Source organism: Choloepus didactylus, chromosome 3, assembly GCF_015220235.1.
Source record: "Choloepus didactylus isolate mChoDid1 chromosome 3, mChoDid1.pri, whole genome shotgun sequence".
In the NCBI taxonomy this organism is placed as follows: Eukaryota; Metazoa; Chordata; class Mammalia; order Pilosa; family Megalonychidae; genus Choloepus; species Choloepus didactylus.
The window spans coordinates 84,053,657-84,074,652 of record NC_051309.1 but is presented as its reverse complement, the minus strand read 5'-3'; the positions used below and the strand labels follow the sequence as shown (position 1 = coordinate 84,074,652).

At 38.5% G+C, this 20,996-nt stretch overlaps 1 pseudogene; it reads right to left on the bottom strand.

Annotated features, from left to right (window-relative positions):
* Positions 1–6,562: 6,562 nt before the first annotated feature.
* LOC119529559 lies at positions 6,563–19,087 on the bottom strand (annotated as a pseudogene).
* Positions 19,088–20,996: the final 1,909 nt, after the last annotated feature.

Here is a 20,996-nt window from a genome sequence, read left to right as displayed (position 1 = left end):
ATAAGTAAGCTTAGCCTCTCCTTTGCAGGAACAAACTTCATAAGGGTAAGCCCCAAGATTGGGGGCTCAGCCTTCTAAATTTGTGGTCCTCAATGCTTGTGAGAATATCAGTAATTCCCCAGGGGTGGGGAATGTTTAATATTTCCACATTTCCCCCCAGTCCCTCAAGGGGGCTATGCAAGTACATTTTTATTCTCTGCTCAAATTACTCTGGGATGTATCAGGGCCTCACACTAACCTATACAAACCAAGCAGCTCTCACTCCCTATTCAAAGTTTCATGTAATTATGGTGTTTGAATAAACTGACCATACAAGTTCAATTATATAGTGTGCTACAAAGAATATAGAGTTTTCATCAGATAAACATCTCTTCCTTTGGTCTCACACAGAATTTGAAGTTTTAAAACACCATTCCCAGTATAATCACACAGTTATGCATTCACCACCACAATCTATATGAGGACATTACCATTTCTTCTGCAAAGAAAGAGGAAGAGGGGAAAAAAGAAAAAAGAAAATGATGACTAAAAAAAAAAAAAAAGAAAAGAAAAAGAAAAGAAAAAATAAAATAAAATGAAAATAAAATAAAATACAATAAAAACTTCAGACAACAACATCAATGCCAAGAGTCCCATACTTCTCCCTTATATCTCCCTCTTACGAACACTTAGCTTTGTTATATGGCATTTGTTACAATTAATGGAAGCATATTACAATGTTACTGTTAACTATAGACTCTGTTCTGCATTGTTAGTTGATACCATCCCATTTTCAACACCTTGCAAACTTGACATTCATTTGTTCTCCCTCATGTAAAAACATCCTTGTATTTCTACATTTAATCACAATCATTGACCACTCTAGATTTCACTAACTTATCGAGTTCCAGTCTCTATCTTCTGTCTTTCCTTCTGGTGTCATACCTACCCCAACCTTCCTTTTTCAACCATATTTGCAGTCATCTTTGTTCAGTGTACTTACAATATTGTGCTACCATCACACAGTATTGTGCTATCCATTTCTGGATCTATATAATCAGTCCTCTTGAACATTCTATACTCCTTCAGCATGAAATGCCCAATCTCTACCCTCTTTCTATCTCCTGACATCTTCATTTCTACACTCTTCTCCAAACCTCTCTCTCCCGTCTTTTCCTATTTGTCTGTAGCACTCCTTTTAATATTTCTTGTAGAGGAGGTCTCCTGTCCATGAACTCTTTCAGTGTCTGTTTATTTGTGAATATTTTAAACTCTCCCTCATTTTTAAAGAACAGTTTTGCCAGATATACGATTCTTCTTTGGCAGTTTTTCTCTTTCAGTATCTTGAATATATCATACCACTGTCTTTTTGCCTCCGTGGTTTCTGCTGAGAGATCTACACTTAGTCTTATTGAGCTTCCCTTATATGTGATGGATTGCTTTTCTCTTGCTGCTTTCAGAATTCTTTGCCTTTAACATTTGAAAATCTGATTAGTAAGTGTCTTGGAGGCAGTCTATTTGGATCAATTCTGTTTGGGGTAGGCTGTTCTTCTTGGACCTGTAATTTTATATCTTTCATAAGAGTTGGGAAATTTTCATTGATTATTTCCTCTACTATTCTTTCTGCCCCCTTTCCATTCTCTTCTCCTTCTGGGACACCTATAACACATATATTCATTCACTTCTTATTGTCATTTAGTCCCCTAAGATCCTGCCCATTTTTTTCCCTATCTGTTCTTTTGTGTGTAGGATTTCAGATGTTCTGTCTTCTAGTTCACCAATCCTTTCTTCTGCCTCTCTAAGTCTGCTGTTGTATGTCTCCTTTGTGTTTTTCATCTCTTCTATTGTGCCTTTCATTCCCATAAGTTCTGCCATTTATTTTTTCAAGCTTATGAATTCTTTCTTATGGTCACCCAGTGTCTTCTTCATACACTTCATCTCTTTTTTTCACATTTTCTTTCAACACATTGATTTGACTTAGATTTGTTTGAACCTGTTTAATTAGTTGTTTCAACTCTTGAATCTCAGTTGAGGTATTAGTTTGTTCCTTTGACTGAGCCATATCTTTGTGTTTCCTGGTATGGCTCATGATTTTTGGATGTCTAGGCATGTGATTTTCTTGATTAGTTTATTCTGGAGGTTGTTTTCTCTCTTTTTAAAGGGTTTTCTTGTTAGTTGTCTTTGTTCACCATCTTTTCTTTGTTGCTCTTGCTGGCCAGTTGTCAGATTGGCTCTGCCCCTCAGTATTCCCCCCAAAATCATGTGCCCACAATGGCCTGCCACAGGGAAGGGAGGGAGGCACTGGGCACCCTAGAAAGGTCACTGTGCATCATAATACAAATCTGTTGGCTTCCAGTGGTGCTCTGTTTTCTGCTGGCCAGCAAGACCTGGGTTTGTTTTAGACCCCTAGTTTAACAGTTGGGTCTTTTGTATTTCTCAGCCAAAACAGGGCCAGCTTTCTGTACAGGACATGTACACCCCAGCTCCCGTTATCTTAAGAAAGGGTCATGAGCATCTTTTTGAAAGTTTTTCAATTTCCTTCCACCTTCCAGACTGTCCAGCAGATAGTGGTGTTCAGTAACTTAACTGACCTCAGAAGCTGCTTTGCTTCTGAGCACAGGCTGCATCTACACAGGTGAGCTGAAACTGTGGGATTCCTATGCTCTCACTTTGCCAACCAAAATTTGGCTTGATGTGGGACTCCACCTGTGGCAAATTACTCCCTCGGCCGTCCCAGTACTGCAGCCACCCCCAGGCAAGAAAACAGCTGCTGGCTGCTGCTTCCCTCAAGGGTGGAAGAAGGGCTTTCAGACCTCGGGCTGGAAAAACAGTGTCTGTCGATGTTTCCCCAGTCTCTTTGTTCCACACTGACCTGATCCTTGAAATACCTCTATGTCCCCCAGTTCTTCAGACAGTGGGGGTATGTCTCACTGCTGCGAGAGATTTTGTAGTCTGTGTCTGTGGTGGGAGGGGTCCCATGTGCTGATTCTGTGCCTTTCCCAAGTGAAACTGAGTCAGGGGGAGGGGAGAGGACCTGCTGGTCCAGGACAGAAGATTCCTATCTGATATTCACTTTCTCCAATTTGGCATTTGCAGGGTCCTTCTCCAGTCTATATCCTCTTCCAGAATTTAAAACAATTCAGAATTGTCCTTTTATGCATTGAATTTCTGGAGAAAACTTTTCAGTAGCTGTTTATGTTGCCATGTTGGTGACATCACCACTTCTACTCTTTATTTCTGATGAGATTTAGAATACAACTGAATAAGAAATAATTGTTGTGGTGGGTTGAATTGCATAACCTCATCTGGACATGTTTTTGGTCTTGGTCTGCATTGTGGTGAGTGTGGGCCCATTGTAAATAAGATCTCTTCAAGATGTTACTTCAGTTAAGGTGTGGCCCCACTGAATCAGATTGGGCTTCAGTCTAATTCCTTTATAGGCAGAGTGAAAGTCAGATGAAGAAAGAAGCCAGGAGAGGCCACCAGGTGCATTGTCATGTGACAAGCCAAGGACCAAGGATCTGGCAGCCAGCCCCAGGATGCCACAGTCTTCAGGAAGAAAGTATTGCCTTGCTGATGCCTCAATTCTTCTCCTAGCCTCAAAACTGTGAGCCAATAAATTCCCATTGGTTAAGTCAACCTATTGTGTGGTATTTGTTTTAGCATCTGGGAAAGTAAAGCATTTTTGGTACTGGAGAGTGGGGTACTGCTATGACAAATACATAAAAATGCGGAAATAGCTTTGGAATTGGGTAATGAGTTGAGGCTGGAAAAAATGTGATGTACTTCATAGAAAAGGCCTAGATTGCTTTGAAGAGACTGTTGGTGGAGATATGGATGTTAACAGTACTTCTGATGAGGTCTTTTAAGGAAATGAATGTGCTGTTGGAAACTGGAAGAAAGGCAATCTTTGTTATAAAGTGGCAGAGAACTTGGCAAAATTATGTTCTGGTATTGGATTCAAAGTGAAACTTGCAAGCAATGAACTTGGATTTTGAGATTTCCAAGCTATGCATGGAAAGTGCAGCCTGGCTTCTCCATGCAATTTTTAGTAAAATACAAGAGGAAAGGGATAAGCTGAGAACTGAACTCTTGAGCACAAAGAAATCAGAAACTGATGGTTTGGAAAATTCTCAGCCTGTCCAGATAGCATACTCTAGACTAGGGCCAGATACAGGCCTATCAGGGTTCTCCCTGAGTTTTGGGGAGGTGAGTCCCCAAAGGCAGAGCTCCACATGAGTGTTTAACTGAACAACCCTTTGCTAAAGAGGGTGGGTGTGGCTGAACATGGATTCACTCAGCCATTTCAGTGGAAGTCAGGAGTGGAAATGTAGTTATCCAGGAAGGATCTATGGAAAGTCCTTCTGTCTGATCATTTGGACCCCTATGTACTGCATGCAGAGCTGGTAAGTTTTTTTGTGAAATTTGTAAGAGCAGAACTGCTGCCAGCCTGGATTGAAAAGGACAGAGAACGGATGAACTAAAGAAAGAATGGCTTCAAAGGAAGAACCATGGAGACTGTGTTCTGGACTGAAGAGATCTCCTTGGGCCAAGAGACTGGTGTATATCTTACCAGGAAAACAAAAACAAAAACAAACATTGAACTGTACAACACAAATAGTGAACCCTAATGTAGACTATGGGCTATAGTTAATAATATTGTTTCATCAATTGTAACAAAGTTACCACACTAGTGCAAAATGTTAATAATAGGGAAAACTGTGTGTGTGAGCGGGATATATAGGAACTCTGTACTTTCTGCATGATTTTTCTGTAAACCTACAAATGCTCCAATTAAAAAATTAATGAATGACACAGTCTGTTTTTAAATATGAAATAAGATGCATTCCGAAATCCATTTTAATTATGCAGAACACCAATTACTGTGGCCATTTAACTCTTGTAATTAAGATGAACCTAGTGCTCAATGCTTTCTTCTCAGTCTATATCTGCCTAGGCTTCTTTTCAACATTTAATGGTAGATGATGTTGAAGTGAAAAGTGCACATTGGATATGGGATTTCTGTGAGTATTAAATGCAAAAAATAACTGCTAAATCCCAGGCATTTTACATAATTTATCACACTTGTCTGTATCCATAGACTGTAAGTTCCATGAAAGCAGCCATTTTTTCCTCTAGCTTTTAGAATAATGCTTAGCACATGATAGGTCTTCAATTAATAGTGACAGGTTGAATGAATAACATGGACATTGTTACCCCAAGTTTACAGATGAAATAAATCCTCGTATTAATTCTCCCAATTTCTCAAAGCTAATTAGCAGAAGAGCTAGGATAAATGAGGTCTTTCTAACTCCATTGTGCCTGAGGCCCTCTGTAAAGCATGCAATAGGCCAACAAAATGTGTTATTAGTTCACCACTGCCACCTTAAAAACTTCTGTATTGGCTTTCAGGTATAAGGAAGGAAATTGTGGCTTCTCTTCCAGAGCTCAGCATGATTTTCCTCATCTTCCTTCCCACTCCTCAGTTGGCTCCTATTTCCTTCCCACTCCAGAACTGTGCATTCTCCCAAAACCCAGGTCTGGCTCCTCGGCTCTTCTGCATTTTTGCCCACATGTCTATAGCTACTTCAACTCAACTGCACCCGTCAGTGACATGAATTTTTTAGATGCTGCCATGTCCTCTCTGCTGCATGCTTTTAAGTACTGAAGGTCCTGCATGGCACAAGAAAATAAAGACACAAAGTTGCAGAGTGCCTTATCAAAAAGTATGAGAGAAACACAGAATCAGGTAAATTACATAAGCTATGGTGAACAGTTTATTCATTGTTCCAATTTTGCCCTTTCACCCGTGTCCTGCCTTGACACATTTGATAGTTTTCAACTTTTGCTGTCACAGTGTTCGGCAAGCAGAAGGCATTCAGTCAACTGTCAGCATCTGATCTGAGAGCCTCCTAGCCAATCTCATTAGAAGTAAAGCTATCACCACTGTTTTTCTTAATCAAGGTAGCTTCTGTTCTATGCTGGATGACTTTATATTACTAATACCTAAACTTCTGAAGGACTTATCTGGTTTCAGTATTAATGACTGTTAAATGCCAGTGATGCTTCCTGAAGCTGCCTGGGTTGTAACACCAGAGGGTTCATGAGACACCAAGTGTCCATGACCCCACCGCCCCCTGGTTTGGAAAACAGCCTTCTAAAAGAATGAGCTTTACCACTGCATACCAAGGTACAAGACAGTCCAGAGCATGGATTTTGTAGTCATACTTATCTTGGTTTCACTGTGGCTCCAGCACTGTTGTTAAGTTAGTCTAGGGTGGTTGTCTTAGTTCCTGATTCTGATCACAAATATCACAAAATAAGTTGGCTTAAACAACAGAAATTTATTGGCTAATGGTTTTGAGGCTAGGAGAAGTCCAAAATCAAGATGTCATCAAGGTGAAGCTTTCTTCCTGAAAACTGTGGTGTTCTAGGGCTGGCTGCCAGTGATCCTTGGACCCTGGGCTTTTCTTTCATAAGGCAATGCACATCTTCCTCTTTCTCTTCCAGGTTCTGTTGACCTCCAGCTTCTGGCTCCTCCCCAGAGATTTCCCTTCATAAAGCCTTCAGTAATAGGATTAAGCTCAACCTCATTCAGTTGGCCCACACCTTACCTAAAAACAACATCTTCAAAGGTCCTACTTACAATGGGTTCACATCCATGGGAATGGATTAAGAACATGTTTTTCTGGGTACATAATTCAACCTGCCACAGTGGTGCTTAAAACCTTTCTGACCCTCAGTTTCCTAACTATTAAATGGAGATAATGTTACTGCCTCATGGAGTTTTAAGGCTAAAACAAGATAACCTATAAACTGCTCATGGTGTTAAGAAAATGGTGGCTGATATTATTAAAGCTAATATTGTGTGAACAAACACAAGCCAACACCTATTAGGTCTTCAAGTCTGTTTGCTGAGAAGAGAATGTGAGGTTTTAAAGCCGGAGCCCAAGGGGAGCTGAATTTTCCCTTTCTGTGAGGCAGTCAAGAATGAAGCATAGTTTGTTAAGCTGTGTGGAAATTCCCCATGGTTATTATACAGAATTGGTAGTACTCTGTCAGTTTCTCCATAATTATATTTAGCAAAATCTTTGAAACCCTTTGAAAAAGGGTTTGTATGCATGTACTTGGGATAGCAAAAAAGAACGGGAAATTGGGGATTGTATAAATAATATCCAATTATTACTACATTTCACATATTATCTTAGGTGCTTTACACTTTTTACTTCGTTTGGTTGTTTTACATCTTCCATAACAGATCTAATCAGTCCCTCCTTGGGGCTTTCCTGAGACTATGAATTCGATAAAATTATCACTCCCATCTTATAAATAGGCAGACAATGGTGGATCAACAAGGCTGATTAACTTGCCCAAAGTCACACAGCAAGTGGGGGATAGCTGAACCCAGATTATGTGGCTCCAGAGCCTAGAGTCTTTCCTTTAGACCTAGGAAGGGGAAGGGCAGATAGAGTTTTTCCTGAAGCAAGAAAGAAGACAGAATGACTACACTAAGGAAGCCAAAAGCAGCCCAGGAGAAGCAGGGCAACTACAATATCCCCAGAGGTATTTTTGGAGTTTCCCCACAGGGGCTTTCTCTGGGTAGATTCTGAACCTTGGGAAACCTCAGGCCTCCCACGAAGTTTCTGGCAGCACCTGGTCCAGACAAACTGTATCCAGAAGAAAAAGCAAGGAGAAAATCAAGAAGGGACAGTTTGTTGCCTAGTGGCCAGGGAGGATCCCCATATTGAAATAATTAAAAGTGGACTAAACAGTGGAAAGACTTCTCTTTGTCTTGTCAATATTGCTGTAGTTAGCTAGAAATTAAAGCAAAGGGTTTGGGAAGAGACAAGAGGAAGAGAAAGAAAGGAAGCTGCTTTTCTCCCTGCCACCAAGTCTTCTTTCCAGAAACATGTCTGGAAAAACTGGAGACATTCTCCAGTCATTGCTGTCTTATTTAGCTGTCCAGAGACAGAAGACTATGATGAAGGCTGGCCACCCAGAGGATCTGAAACAACTGTTAGCAGCTCTGGGCTTGCTGACCTTGCATGCAGCACACCCCATCCAGTACCTTCTAGAGTTCTGAAGATTGAGATAAGGCAGAGAGAGAGCCAGAAAAGTCAGCCTATTCCCATATGAATGTCATTCTGCACCACTCACCACCTAGGAAAGAATCAGCTTCAAGTTTACAGAACTTGCAATATCTCTAATCCCTCCATGTCTCTCTGATTACCTGTCAGTATCTGGAAAATGGGCAATATACTTAGCATCTATTCTGTGGGGCCTGTCACAAAGAAGACTTAAACTGGTCTCTTGCTATCATCAACAGACAGTATGACATCATAACATTCTTGAGATCAAAGAGAGAGAGATGGCAAGCCAAACAGCCCACCAGATATGCCAGAAACAAGAGGAAAACAATTGAAAATTAAGGATGGATTCTTGGACTCTTTGATACTCAGTGTCCAGGGAAGGTCTCTTCACTGAGGATTAACGGCTCACTTATCCCATGTACTATTTGTTGAACGATATTCCAGGATAATCAAATAAGTTATAATATCAAGGCAGTTATTGAGAGCTCATTCTTACGTTTGTACCAATTCTTATGTCTTCAGAGCCCCTAAAAATCAATTCCTTTAAGGCCCAGCTCAAAGGTTACTCAAAGGAGACTTTTAATAACCAAATTTTCTTATATTTCATATACAAACATTTTAAAAATTTAGAGAACACAACTTAAAAAAAAGAAGAAAATGAATCACCTGAAATCTCACGACCCAGAGAAAAACCTACCATTGTCATGTATGTCTTCCTAGTCTTTCTGTTTTCTTTTCCCCACTGTTTCATCAACATGGCTTTTTTTCTATTCAGCAAAATATAATGAACAATTCTTTCATGTATGTGTGTGTGCATGTATGTATGTGTGTATACGTATATGTATATGTAAATGTATATTTAATTTTAATGATGCATTGTCCATAGCATTCTTTTTTTCATAGAAGAAAAACTTTAATTTCTGTGCAAAAAAACATCTGTATGAAGTAGAAAATGGTTTCAATAACATTAGTAGAGAATATGTTCTATAAAATGGAGGTAACTGGTTGTAAAATTCAGGCAGCAATTTAATAGAACAGTCCCAGATGGTTAGGCTGAGGATGAAAGCTTTGCCTGTGGAGAATTTTGGATGATCCCTGGAGAAATATTATACTATGCATAAGCCAAATTAAATTGTTGTCACAAGTGTTGTAAAGTTTCATACAGTAAAAGGGTTTTTCTACACACTCCATTTTTACAGCAAGAATGGCAAAGAATACCTAAACACAGAAGAGAGCATTCATGCAAGATACCTAATTCCTTAATATAAAAATGCATACAACAATTTAAAGTGATTGTGCTATGATTATAACTAGGGCTTCCTGAAACTACAAGGTGGTGGTTGTGGAAAGAAAGGCCCCCATTATCAATATCTACAAAGCAGCCACCATCTTCTCCTATGTGTGTCCTCTTTTTTTTGTTTTTTCTTCATTTTTCGTAATCAACTCTGCTATTGTTGCTGAGTCTTAGCAAAGCAGGTAAAAAAGAAGTTGTAATCATTGAACATAGCACTCTGGCAATCAAGATATTTAAAACCTTCAATCTTCTGGGGTGAAGAAAGCACTGTGCAACATTTAGAACCCTGATTCACAAACAAGGTGGTCATGAATTTTCCTGGCTTGAAGACTTCCACAACTTTCCTGATCAGGTCATAATAGTGGGTCTGACTTAAGTTTGTTTCAAAGCTAATATAAGAAAACTCTGGTTCTAGAGTGATGTAACTAGTCTAATAAGTTCCATCCAATTTCATTCCATTCACCAAATACCTACAAGGATTAAACAATGTGGCATCAATGACAGAACCTGGTATCAGGTCATGAATTCCACTCTCACAAGTGACAGACATCCTTTGCAGTAACACCATCTTCTGTGTAGAACTGGTCCATAACTGCTGGGTCAAGCTCACTCATCAGAATTTCCAGGGTTTCACATGGCTGACTGATTACATGACTCTGGGAAATCCAGAGTATACAAATACCAACAGTCAGAATTCATCTGTGCCATATAATATGCTGCTCCATTTGGGAAAATTGCATTAAGAAACTCTATTTCTTCCCAGAAATTTCCAGTGGAAATTCTCACCCTTAGTGAGAAGGCTTCATGAAATTCTTACGAGAATGAAAGAAGCGCTGAACTGAGTCAAACCCTCCATAATCACTAGCAAGCTTCAACAGGAGAAGCAGGGCTTTCAGCAAGAGGATGGCACCGTGTCTTCAAAATGAAATGTCCCTTGGAGACAAGCATGCTACTCTCACTGAGTACATAAGCTTCCTGCTTGTCAGCTTTTGTCACACTTATGATTGAACATCCTTCAAAAGTATGCCCCACTCAGATCTTGGGATAGTGTGAAGATCCCCAGATCCTTGGTTTGCATTGGACTATTGCTGGGAAAACCAAACCTCCAGCAGTTTCTTGGTCCCTTCAAAAAACTGTGCCGCTTCCACCACCATGAGACAAGAGAACAATCAAAAAAACACAGAAAAATCAACTAAATTAAATATTTTCTCTTGCCACTGTGGACTGTTCCAGCTATACTATCAAAGTTCAGGTTCCTTTTTTAAAGTTTTTACTATTATTTTATATTAAGTTGTTTTTCTTTCTTTTTTTTTTTTCCAAAAAGGATTAATAAAATTTTCCCAGCTTTTTTTGTAAGCGAAGATTGAATGTAAGATTGTTGGAAACAAGAGGCAGCTACAGTTCAGTCTCTTTTATAGTCCTCTGTTTCCCTGTTATAGAGTAGAGCAAGCGCTAGCTAATGTTGCCAGCAATACTGTATAAGCCCCATAGCATTGTTTGAATAGCATTACTACAATGCACCTCCTGTCTTACTATATAGATAATGATAATAAGTAGCACTTGCATAGAGCTTACTATGTGTTGGACCATTCTAAGTACTTACATGCATTAATACACTTACTCTTTGTATTCCTAGGTGATTGGTTTAATTGTTCAGATTCCACAGATAAGGAAACTAAAGAACAACGGGTTTACGTAATTTGTCCATGATCACATAGTTCTTAAGTTTAGAGCTGGGATCTGAACCTGAGCTGGGCTGGTTCCAGAATGTGCTAAAGACTTTATAGTCTTTGAATGGGTACCTAATAAGCAACAGGTTTTCACATATCTTATCTTTTAACTCTGCAGAACAATTTAGCAAGTTAGGAACAGCAGTATGAGAATCTCGCCTAAAGTCAAACAGCTGACCTCACTAATTTAGCCAGACACCTGTCTCTTCTCTCCCTTCTTCATTCCCCAGACTATCAAATCCTTGAAGACAAGGAATGTGTAGCTTTATTCATGTTTGTCAGACTAGCACCTGACACGGTTCCTGGACCATAGTTAGCACACAATAAATGTTGAAGGAATCAAGGACTGAAGGAATTTGATTTGACTGGTAGCAACTAAGTAAAACATTTTTGCGTGAAGAAATCAGTTAATATCTATTTAAACAGAATATGCAGTACATGATCTGGGCTTTTCTTTGTGGACTTGCAGTTGGGCTCTCCAAATTAGAACAAAACAAAACAAAACCAAACGTAAATTTTCTGCATTGGAAACCTCTAGACCATATTAGGAGTGTGGCCAGGAGCACCAATGTACTCCAATTGTGCTCTGGATTGCTGTAGTTCTCTAAATTGGAGGTGAGAATTTGAGCTCATTCTAGCAACTTCCCATGCCTGAGGCCCATACTGCCTCCCATCTCCCACCCCATTGTGGCACCTCCTCTGTGTAGGAACTGATTTGATCTTTATGACCCTTTCTGAGTTTACTGCTGACTGTTGGTTGATGTGCTATCAATTTGTAAATCAAGTCTGTAGCTTCAGGTAGGTGCAGGACTCTGCATATCTCCCTAGGCCACTATTTATCACCACATCCAGTTCCACAAAGCTTGTGTCAAAAGAGACCTGCTTTCTCTAATCCATGGCTGTGTTTTAAAACACACATGGGTGAACAGGGCTGTTTTTGGTAGCTTGGGTTTGGGGGTTTGAGATTTCTTTTCACAGTTTACTGCAGCAGCTGTTTAAGGCTACTCCTCCTCTGTAACCTCCTCCTTTGAAATTCCCCTCTCTCCTACTTTTGACTTTGTAAATTCAACAGAAAGAAGCAAACTCTGGTCTCAGAGCAGTGATAACCCTGATGGATAAAACTGACACAAGGCTGTGTTTGTTGTAAACAGAAGAAATATAGCAGCAGTGAAACAATTTAAGCAAAAAGCAACCAATACTTGCTTGACTCTCACAGTCCCATGGGAAATGTACAGAGAGTGGGTGGGAAAGATCTGAGTTTGTCAGTTTGCTGGGGTGGAGGTGAAAAGAAATTTGGGGTACTTTCCACGGTTCATAAAACACAAGGTTTCATAGACAGGAAACTGCCAAGAAGTCTGTTTTATCTTCTTTCCTAATTATAAACTAAGAGACTAGCTTTACAACATTCAAAAATTCCCCCAAGAGACTTGAGTTTAAGTACTTGTAAGTCTTCCAAACAGAGCCCCAGAATAACAGCTAGCATTTATTGAGTGCTTAAAAGGTGCCAGGGACTACGCTAAGTGCTTTACCTAAACTGACTTTCTGAAACCTCACACCTCCTCTGAAAGATAAACGCTATTGCCACCCTGGCTTTACAGATAAGGAAACTAAGGCACAGAAAGGTTAAGTAACTTGCTCACGGGCATGCCATACAGTTAACTGATGGGTGGGAAATAAACTGTAAGCCTGTCTTCAGATCCCACACCTAACCACTGAGGTTCACACCTTGGAGGACACATTTGAAAACATAACACTGATTTCAGTGAGTGTTTTCCTTGAAGACTTCCAAGGCCAGTCTTAGAGTTATTACCACTGTGCAATACTGAAATAACTATCATTTATTTAGTTTACAAATCTGCTATTGTCTGGACAAGGCTATGCCAATACAATTAACAGTAACTAATTTTTATTGAGTTAACTACTGCACATGCTTTATTTCATCTAATCCTCACAACTTTTTGTTCTTTTTTTTTTTTTTAATCCTCAACTTTTTAAGGTCGCTTCTGTTACTATCATCTGAAGAACTGAGGTATAAAGAGGTAGTATTTGTCAAATACTTACTGCTATTTACACTGCAACAATCAGTAGTACAGCCAGGATTTGAGCCCAGTTTGCTCCACACCAAAAGCAATGCTTTAAAGACAAAGTAGAATTGTAACAATTGGAGGTTATCAGTATGTCATAAAATTGGAGAAATGGAAAAGGGAGAGGACACACAGGAAAAAAAGTCTGAGTGATACTTTTTTAAAATTTCCCTTAATTCTTCCTTAGAATTCTCTGTTCAATGTCTTCATTTGCCGTTTTTGCAGTTCCTAATTTACAAACATCCTATCAGTCTAAAACAAAGTGTACAAATCTCCTGCCTTTCGTAGTTCACTGATCACAGAACCCAGGACTCTTTCCCACTTGCTAATTTTCTCCTCTTGCACAGTGTTCAGGGACTAAACTTAGTGCTCAAAAAGTTGACTTGAATGCACTCACTTAGGTTGGTGATCCATGGCAAAAGATATACATGAAATATGCATTTCATTTAAATGCAGCCTGTCCTGGGAATGCTGAGAAACAAGAGGACTAAATTAAATGATCTGCACGTTCCATTAAGAAGGATTTTATAGCAACTATAAGATGCCTAGACCAGGACCAACATTTTCTACAAAATATAATGATAATGCTTCATACATGTTTACACTAGTTATTCTGAAACAAGTAAACTATGATTTACCATTGGGACATAAAGCCATGGGATACACTTTGAACTCGACCTGCCACCTTGTGGAAATTGGAGGCAATAAAATCATGACCCCACCATAGTAACAACATAGGCTGACATTTATTGAGTGTTTACTGTGTGCTATGCATTGTATGAAACATCTTTTAAATGCTTTTCACTCAGTTATCAAAGGAAATCTATGAGGTAAGTACTATCATTGTCCCCATTTTAAAGGTGAGGAATGTGGCTTAAAAAGGTCAAATAAACTTGCTTAAAGTCACATGGCTGGGCAGCCTGACTCCAGGGCCTGTGTACTTAACAATGGCACTACATGCCCCTCTCATTCTACTACACTATTTAAATATTTAAGTATTTAATTATTAAATGCAGTATTTAAATAAAATATTAATTAATAAATATTAAATAATTACCTTTGGAAGGGTCACTAACAGCAACCCTCCACCTTGAGATGGCCATGTTCCATGGCCACCAGAACCATCAGAAATACACTTTTAGCAGCCACTAGCAGGTGCAATGGTTATGGGGCAAGAGGATAAGAGTGGAAGGGTTAGAGTAAGAAAGTTTTCCTTGATCTTCTTTCATTATCTTAGTGTTCTCTTCTTTTTTCAGATTTCTCCTGCATGATCACCAGTCCCTTCATGTCTGTTTCAACTACCTCATACTCATACACAGACAGAGTTTAAGGAACAACTGACTTGCATCCTAAACTTGATTCTTGACTTCCCCACTAAGTAACTTTTGGCTAGTTAATAACTGAGAGCCTCAGTTCCCTCATCTGTAAAATGGGGATAATATATTTATTATATAATATATATAGATTATAATATACATATATATATATGTATGTATATGTATAGGTAACCAAGCTTTGTTCCAGAAATTACATAAGAGAGATAAATTGTATAACAACTGAGATTTAAAATACCTAGTAAGGTACTTGGCACACAGTAAGTCTTCGATTCACATACACAAAAAATTTGATTGTTTTAATATCAATACATCACATTTGAATAATATTTTATAGTTTTCAAGATAGTTCCAATCATTACCTACTGTGCTCCTTACAGCAACTGGCAGGAGAGGTCACTACTCTATTTTACAAATTATTATCGTGAAAATTTATTGTGTACCTACTATGAATAGGGGTTGGGCTGGGAATTGAGAGATCTATAACATGTACTTGACACTCAGAATGTTTTAGTGGCTGTTCTTTTCTATGAAAAGATCACACAGCTAATCCCAGGGGAATAAAATAACTTACGTTCTTCTTTAGTTTGTGCTTTTCCCATTCTACTTTGCCTTCTCATGACTGGATATAAAGATTACTACTTTGGCCACAGTGGACACCATAATTTCAAAGAAGCATAATTGATGGAGAATCAGGTAAAATTATGCTTCCCCTAATGCCTTCAGGGCAGTTTTGTGGCCCCCTAGAAATTCTATTTATGATTTCTAGGTGATGCCTTATAACTCAAAGTAAAGTTTCATGAACAATGTGATAGGAAATAGAATATAGCAAACAATTCAATGACTCAACACTTATCTTCCTGGAAGTATGACTATCTGTGAAATTAAATATTACTTATTGAAAAAGAGGTTGAGTCTTAAACGCAACTCAATGTTCCAAGTTTTAGTATTCTGTTCTGTAAAGAGAAAAACATAGTCACACTCATTTACAGAAAAGTATGTAATGATCCTGAGTTGGAAATGGAGATTTCTGAATGCTACCCCAGAATAACAATGAAAAGCATTTTTCCAAAAGTTTAAATACCTCTTCTCTACCTCCACTGAAGATGGATCAGAGGAAAGCAGCTGTAATTTCAACAGGTGAGAATTGAGTCCAGTGGTAGAGGGCTCCAGGGCATAGGATTCAGTGTAATAGGAAGGGTAGGTGCCTGTAAAATCTGTGGCAGCTGAACTAAGGGAACCCCTTTAGGATAAGGATTCTTGATGGCTCTAACATTATCATTCAAATATTATTATCCAAATTTAGACATTTATAAAGTCCCAATCTGCCATAATCAAAACTAATTAATAATTCAGCAAAAAAGAAACACCAGATAAATTCATAGGTAATAAACACAGACTAAATGATCCTGAATCAACAACTTAGAGATCTAATTGCCTAGGAAAAAAAAAAAGCCTCTCTGACATTAAAAGGTCTGGGGGATATCAAGTTACATACAGTTAGGTCTTGGTGAGGTGGAACACTGCAGGGGACAACAAAGTTCCAAAATAGTCCACCAAAATACATTCTGGAGGGAGCTAAACAAAAGGATGAAAGTGAGTGAGAGTTATTATATTGAGTTGTATCAGTCCTAGCAGTGCAATAAGACAAGAATAAATAATATAGAGGCATAGGGTTTGGAAAGAAGAAAATAAAGCTGCCATTCTTTGAGTTGATAGGAACATTTATAAAGAAAACTCAGAATTATTAGAAATTATTAGAAATAACAGGAGAGTTTAACAAAGTAGCTGAATATAAAAGTCAATTGGATTTCTAAACATCTGCAGCAAAGAACAAGGAAATACCATTTACCTTAGTAGCAGAGAATAGCAAGTTCCTAGAAATAAATCTAATGAAAGACTGTTAAAGAAAAAAAATGTAAAACTTATTAAGCAGCATTAAATAACACACATAAAGAAGATCAATGCATAGGAAAATGGAATCTCAAGGAGATGTCATTGCTCCTCAAACTGGTGTATAGAGTCAATGCAATTCCAGCAAAAGCTCAACAGGCTTTTTTTTTTTTAAATGGAACTTGATAAGCCGATTCTAAAATTTATATGAAAGAATAAAGGGCCAAAAATAAGCCCTAAAGAATAACACCGAGGGAAGACTTGCCCTAAGAGATACCAAAATTTATCATTAAGCTATATTAATTAAGACCAGGTGGAACTGGCTAAGAGAGAGAAATTGACAAATGGACTAGAAAAGAGAGCTCAAATACAGACTCACACAAGGATGGAATTTTGTTATATGATAGAAGTAGCATGTTAACTAACAGGAAAGGGAAGGAATATTCAATAAATGGAGCTAGAAAAGAATGAGTGTCTAAATAGAAAGAAGATGAAATTAGATCCCTGATACTAATAGAAAAAAGAAGGAATTTAAAATCAACAAAAACACGACACAGAACTAACATCCTTAATATTTTATACCTGAGGTGTTCTAGTGATTAATTATTGCCTAACAAACTATCCCAAATTTAGAGGCTTAAAACCATAAAAATTTTATTACATCTCACAATTTTATGGGTCAAGAATTCAGACAGGTCTCGGCTGGGTGATTCTTCAATTCCACATGAAATTCACAGGTCATCTGGTGGTTTTCAGCTGGTGGATGGGCTGGTCTGAAAGATGATGGTGATAAATAAAATCTGGTAAGACCCAAACCAAAAGCCTAAGCTAGTTTCTATTTCCTGTCAATACCTGGCTTGCCCAGAAAACCAAATTTAAATACAGCCAATCAGTTATCCCAAGCTAACTTCCTCATTCTTATGCCAGCTAACTTCCTCATTCTTAAACCAGCTAACTTCCTGCTCCTAAGCAACCATCTGCTCCCCGCTTTGTAAGACTCCCCTAAGAAAAATGGAAACTTAATGTCAGCCAATCAAACATTTCCTCACGTGTTTCTGCATTAGCTTCTCCTTCCACCCCCTCGAGGGAGGTTCCTTCTACTTTCTGGATGGGATGCTGCCCAATACATGTGTCGCCTAATAAAGCTGTGCAATCTGAAATTGCATAAAAAGGCTTTCTTTTATCAATGGTTTTGCTCACATGTCTAGCACCTTGACAGGGATGACTGGAAGGCTGGGTTCAGCCGGGGATGTTGAATAGAGGGACAACAGCTTAGCAGTCTCAGGATAGTCAAAATTCTTGCATGAGCACTTGGGCCTCCCAGAAAGATCATTTCAAGGGACCCAGGCAAAAGCTACAAAGCTCTTTATACCAAGCCTTGGAAGCTCTAGACGGTCACTTCTACCATATACTATTTGTCAAGCAAGTCACTAAGGATGGCTCAGATTCAAGGACAGGGAAATGTAGATCCCGTCTCTTCATGGGAAGATGTCAAGGAATTAGTGATCATCTTTAATCTACCACTTTAGGATAGAGAATGACTTCCCAAAAATGTCATAAAAAGTGCTAACTATAAAATAAAAGAAGGATAAAATTGGCTATATTTAAACATGTAAGATTATTTATCAAAAGAAACCTGAAATAGAATAAAAATATAATTTACAAACTTGGAGAAGACATTTTACTACATACAACCAACAAAGGATTAGAACCCAACCTATATAAAGAGGTTATGCATCTTGAGAATGCATCAGTGAGAAAGTACAAATGAACCAATAGGCCAAGAAAACCACCACCAACAAAAACCAGACCGGCATTTACGGACAAGGAAATACATATGGATAATGAATATAAGAAGAGATGGTCAACTTCATTAATGATCAAGAAAATGGTAATTAAAGATGAAAAGGAGATCCTATTTTATATCTATATGATTGCCAAAAATTAAAATATCTGACAATAACAAGCACTGGAACAGATATAGAATTGCATGATCTCTTTTACATTGCCGGTGGCAGTGTAAATTGATTCGACCACTTTGAAAACAATCTGGCACTATCTCATAAAATTGAGCATTCACATACCACATGACCCAGTAATTCTGCTTCTACATATCAATCCAAGAGAAACTCTTGCTTGTGAACATTGAGTCATGTAAAAAATGTTCATAACAAAAAAATTGTAAGGAACCCAAATGTTCACTGATGGAAGAGTAGATGAATAAACTATGGTATATTTATAACAGATTTCTCAGTCTCAGCACTATTGACATTATGAGTGGAATAATTCTTTATTGTAGGGGCCTGTTCTGTGCATTACAGGATGTTCAACATTATCCAAGGCCTCTACCCACCAGATGCTGGTAGCACCTTCCCTGAATCATGACAGCCCAAAGTATCTTCAGAAATTGCCAAATGTCCCCTGGAAGCAAAATTTAGAACTCAGCTGAAAACCAGTAGGCTCGATGACATTTCCTTCAGTTATATTTACAACACTCAAACTACATAAAATATATGATATGTAACAATATGAATAAAGCTTAACAATATAATATTAAGTAAAAAAGGAAGTCTCAAAGATTACATACAGCATGAGACCTACTTAATATAGGAAAAAAGTTAGATGAAAAACTACATAAAAATGAAGGCAAGAGGGTGATGACCATGGACTTTGGCATGGTGGTTACCCAGGGTGGGGAGAGGCAGAGAGGACAGTGGGGGAAGCACTGTGTGATTGGTAGTAAGCTATTGTCAAGGTCTTAGTTTTATTGTTGGAGGGTGGTTTTACAAGTGCTTATTACATTATAAAAAGAAAGAACAAAGGAAAGGAAGGGAGGATGGAAGGAAGGAAGGAAGGAAGGGGGGTAGGGAGGGAGAGGGAGAAGAATGGAAGGAGGGGAGGAAGGGAAGAAGGATAAAGAGAAGGAAAGGAGGGAGGTAAAAGGAAGGGAAGGATGGAAAAATGAATGGGGGGGAGCCCTACTGGAGGAAATTGTTTTTCCAGAGGAAAAGAGAACTGTTACTATCAAAACCCAAAGAGGGCAGAGATTCCTTCTCTACGACTTTGGAGTATATGACCAGGATTACCATCCTGTAATGCCATTTCAGGAGTTCAACTTAATTTTCAGTAAAGGAAAACCTATATCATTCGAGTTTGTTGCTCCCTCAGAAGTTTGACTACCCCAGCCATAGAATATTTCCCTAAATGGTGGTGGGTAGCTTGGAAAAGTGTTCCAGATGTGGGTAAAATCTCTGAATTTTTCTCCAAAGTTGCCCAGAGTGAAATGATATTATTTTCTTTTCCCAAGCCTGGGAAGCTGATATTCAGGTATTTAAATAGTATTTAAATAGCCACTCAATACATAGTACAAACACATAGACTAAAAAGAACTCAATTCGTTCAACCAAGATTGATTAAGTGTCTTTTATGTGCCAAGCACTCTTCTAGGTGCTAGGGATACAGGAGTGAATGCAACAGACAAAAATCCTTACCTGGGATGAAATAAGTTCTAAGGAAAAATAATGGTTAAGAGCCTGGACGCTGGATTTGGACTGCCTGGGTTTCAATCCTGGCTCTTACAATGGGCAAGTTACCTAATTTTTCTAAACTTTTATTCCTGTAGCTGTGAATTGGTACCTACATTGTAAGGATGTTTGGAGATTAATGATTTAGCATATTCTATACTGTTTAACATAGTATCTGATACATAGAAAGCACTCGATGAGTATTAGCAAGGATTTATTGGTTGGCAATACAGTTATTTACTGATTCATTTAAGTCAAAATCTTAGGGGCATATGTGATGCCTGACTACAACTGATTACCAAGTTCTTTCAATTTTATTTCCGAAATATTTCTTGTTTTTGATTTCTGTCATTCTCTCCTGCCATTATCTTAGTTCATGATGATATTTCTAGCATTGCTTATAGAGATCCCTTGCTAAGGGTTAAGGCTAAGGGCCCTGCCTCTAGTTTTCTTCTCCCATACATTTTTCCTTCCTCCGCAATCAATAAAAATTTGTCGATGTCATTTCCTGGATTGAAATCCTCCTGGACCACGACTTCAATGATTCTGCTTTGTTTGTAGACTCTTTAACATGGTATATGAGACCTTCATCATCTCGCCCCTGCCAGACACCTGTCACCTTCCCTTGTACTTTAAGCCTCAGTAACACTAAACTTTCAGTAGAGCTTTCACACACCATGCCGTTTCATGACTTTGTGACTTTGACAATACCTATTTCTGACTGGTTGAATCTGTGACCTTTGGTAGACTGAATTCCTGACTCCTGCCACTGTATTGCTTCTGCCTCTTACACATCACTTCCCTGAATGCATGAAGTACACACTGTGCTGTATCTGTTTACGTGCCTCTCTTCTTAAACAGATTTTAAGTTCTTTGGCAAAAAGAAATGAGTCATAGTCCTCTTTGTGTACCCAGTACTCACTTAGCACAAGACTTGGCACATGGTAGGTGAACTGAATTCTGCCCAAGAATGGCTGTAATGTTGTTGTGAACATTTTGATATTGTTTGACAATAATAATGAATGCTGGCAGCAATTGAACACTTGCCATGTCCAGACACAGGGCTAA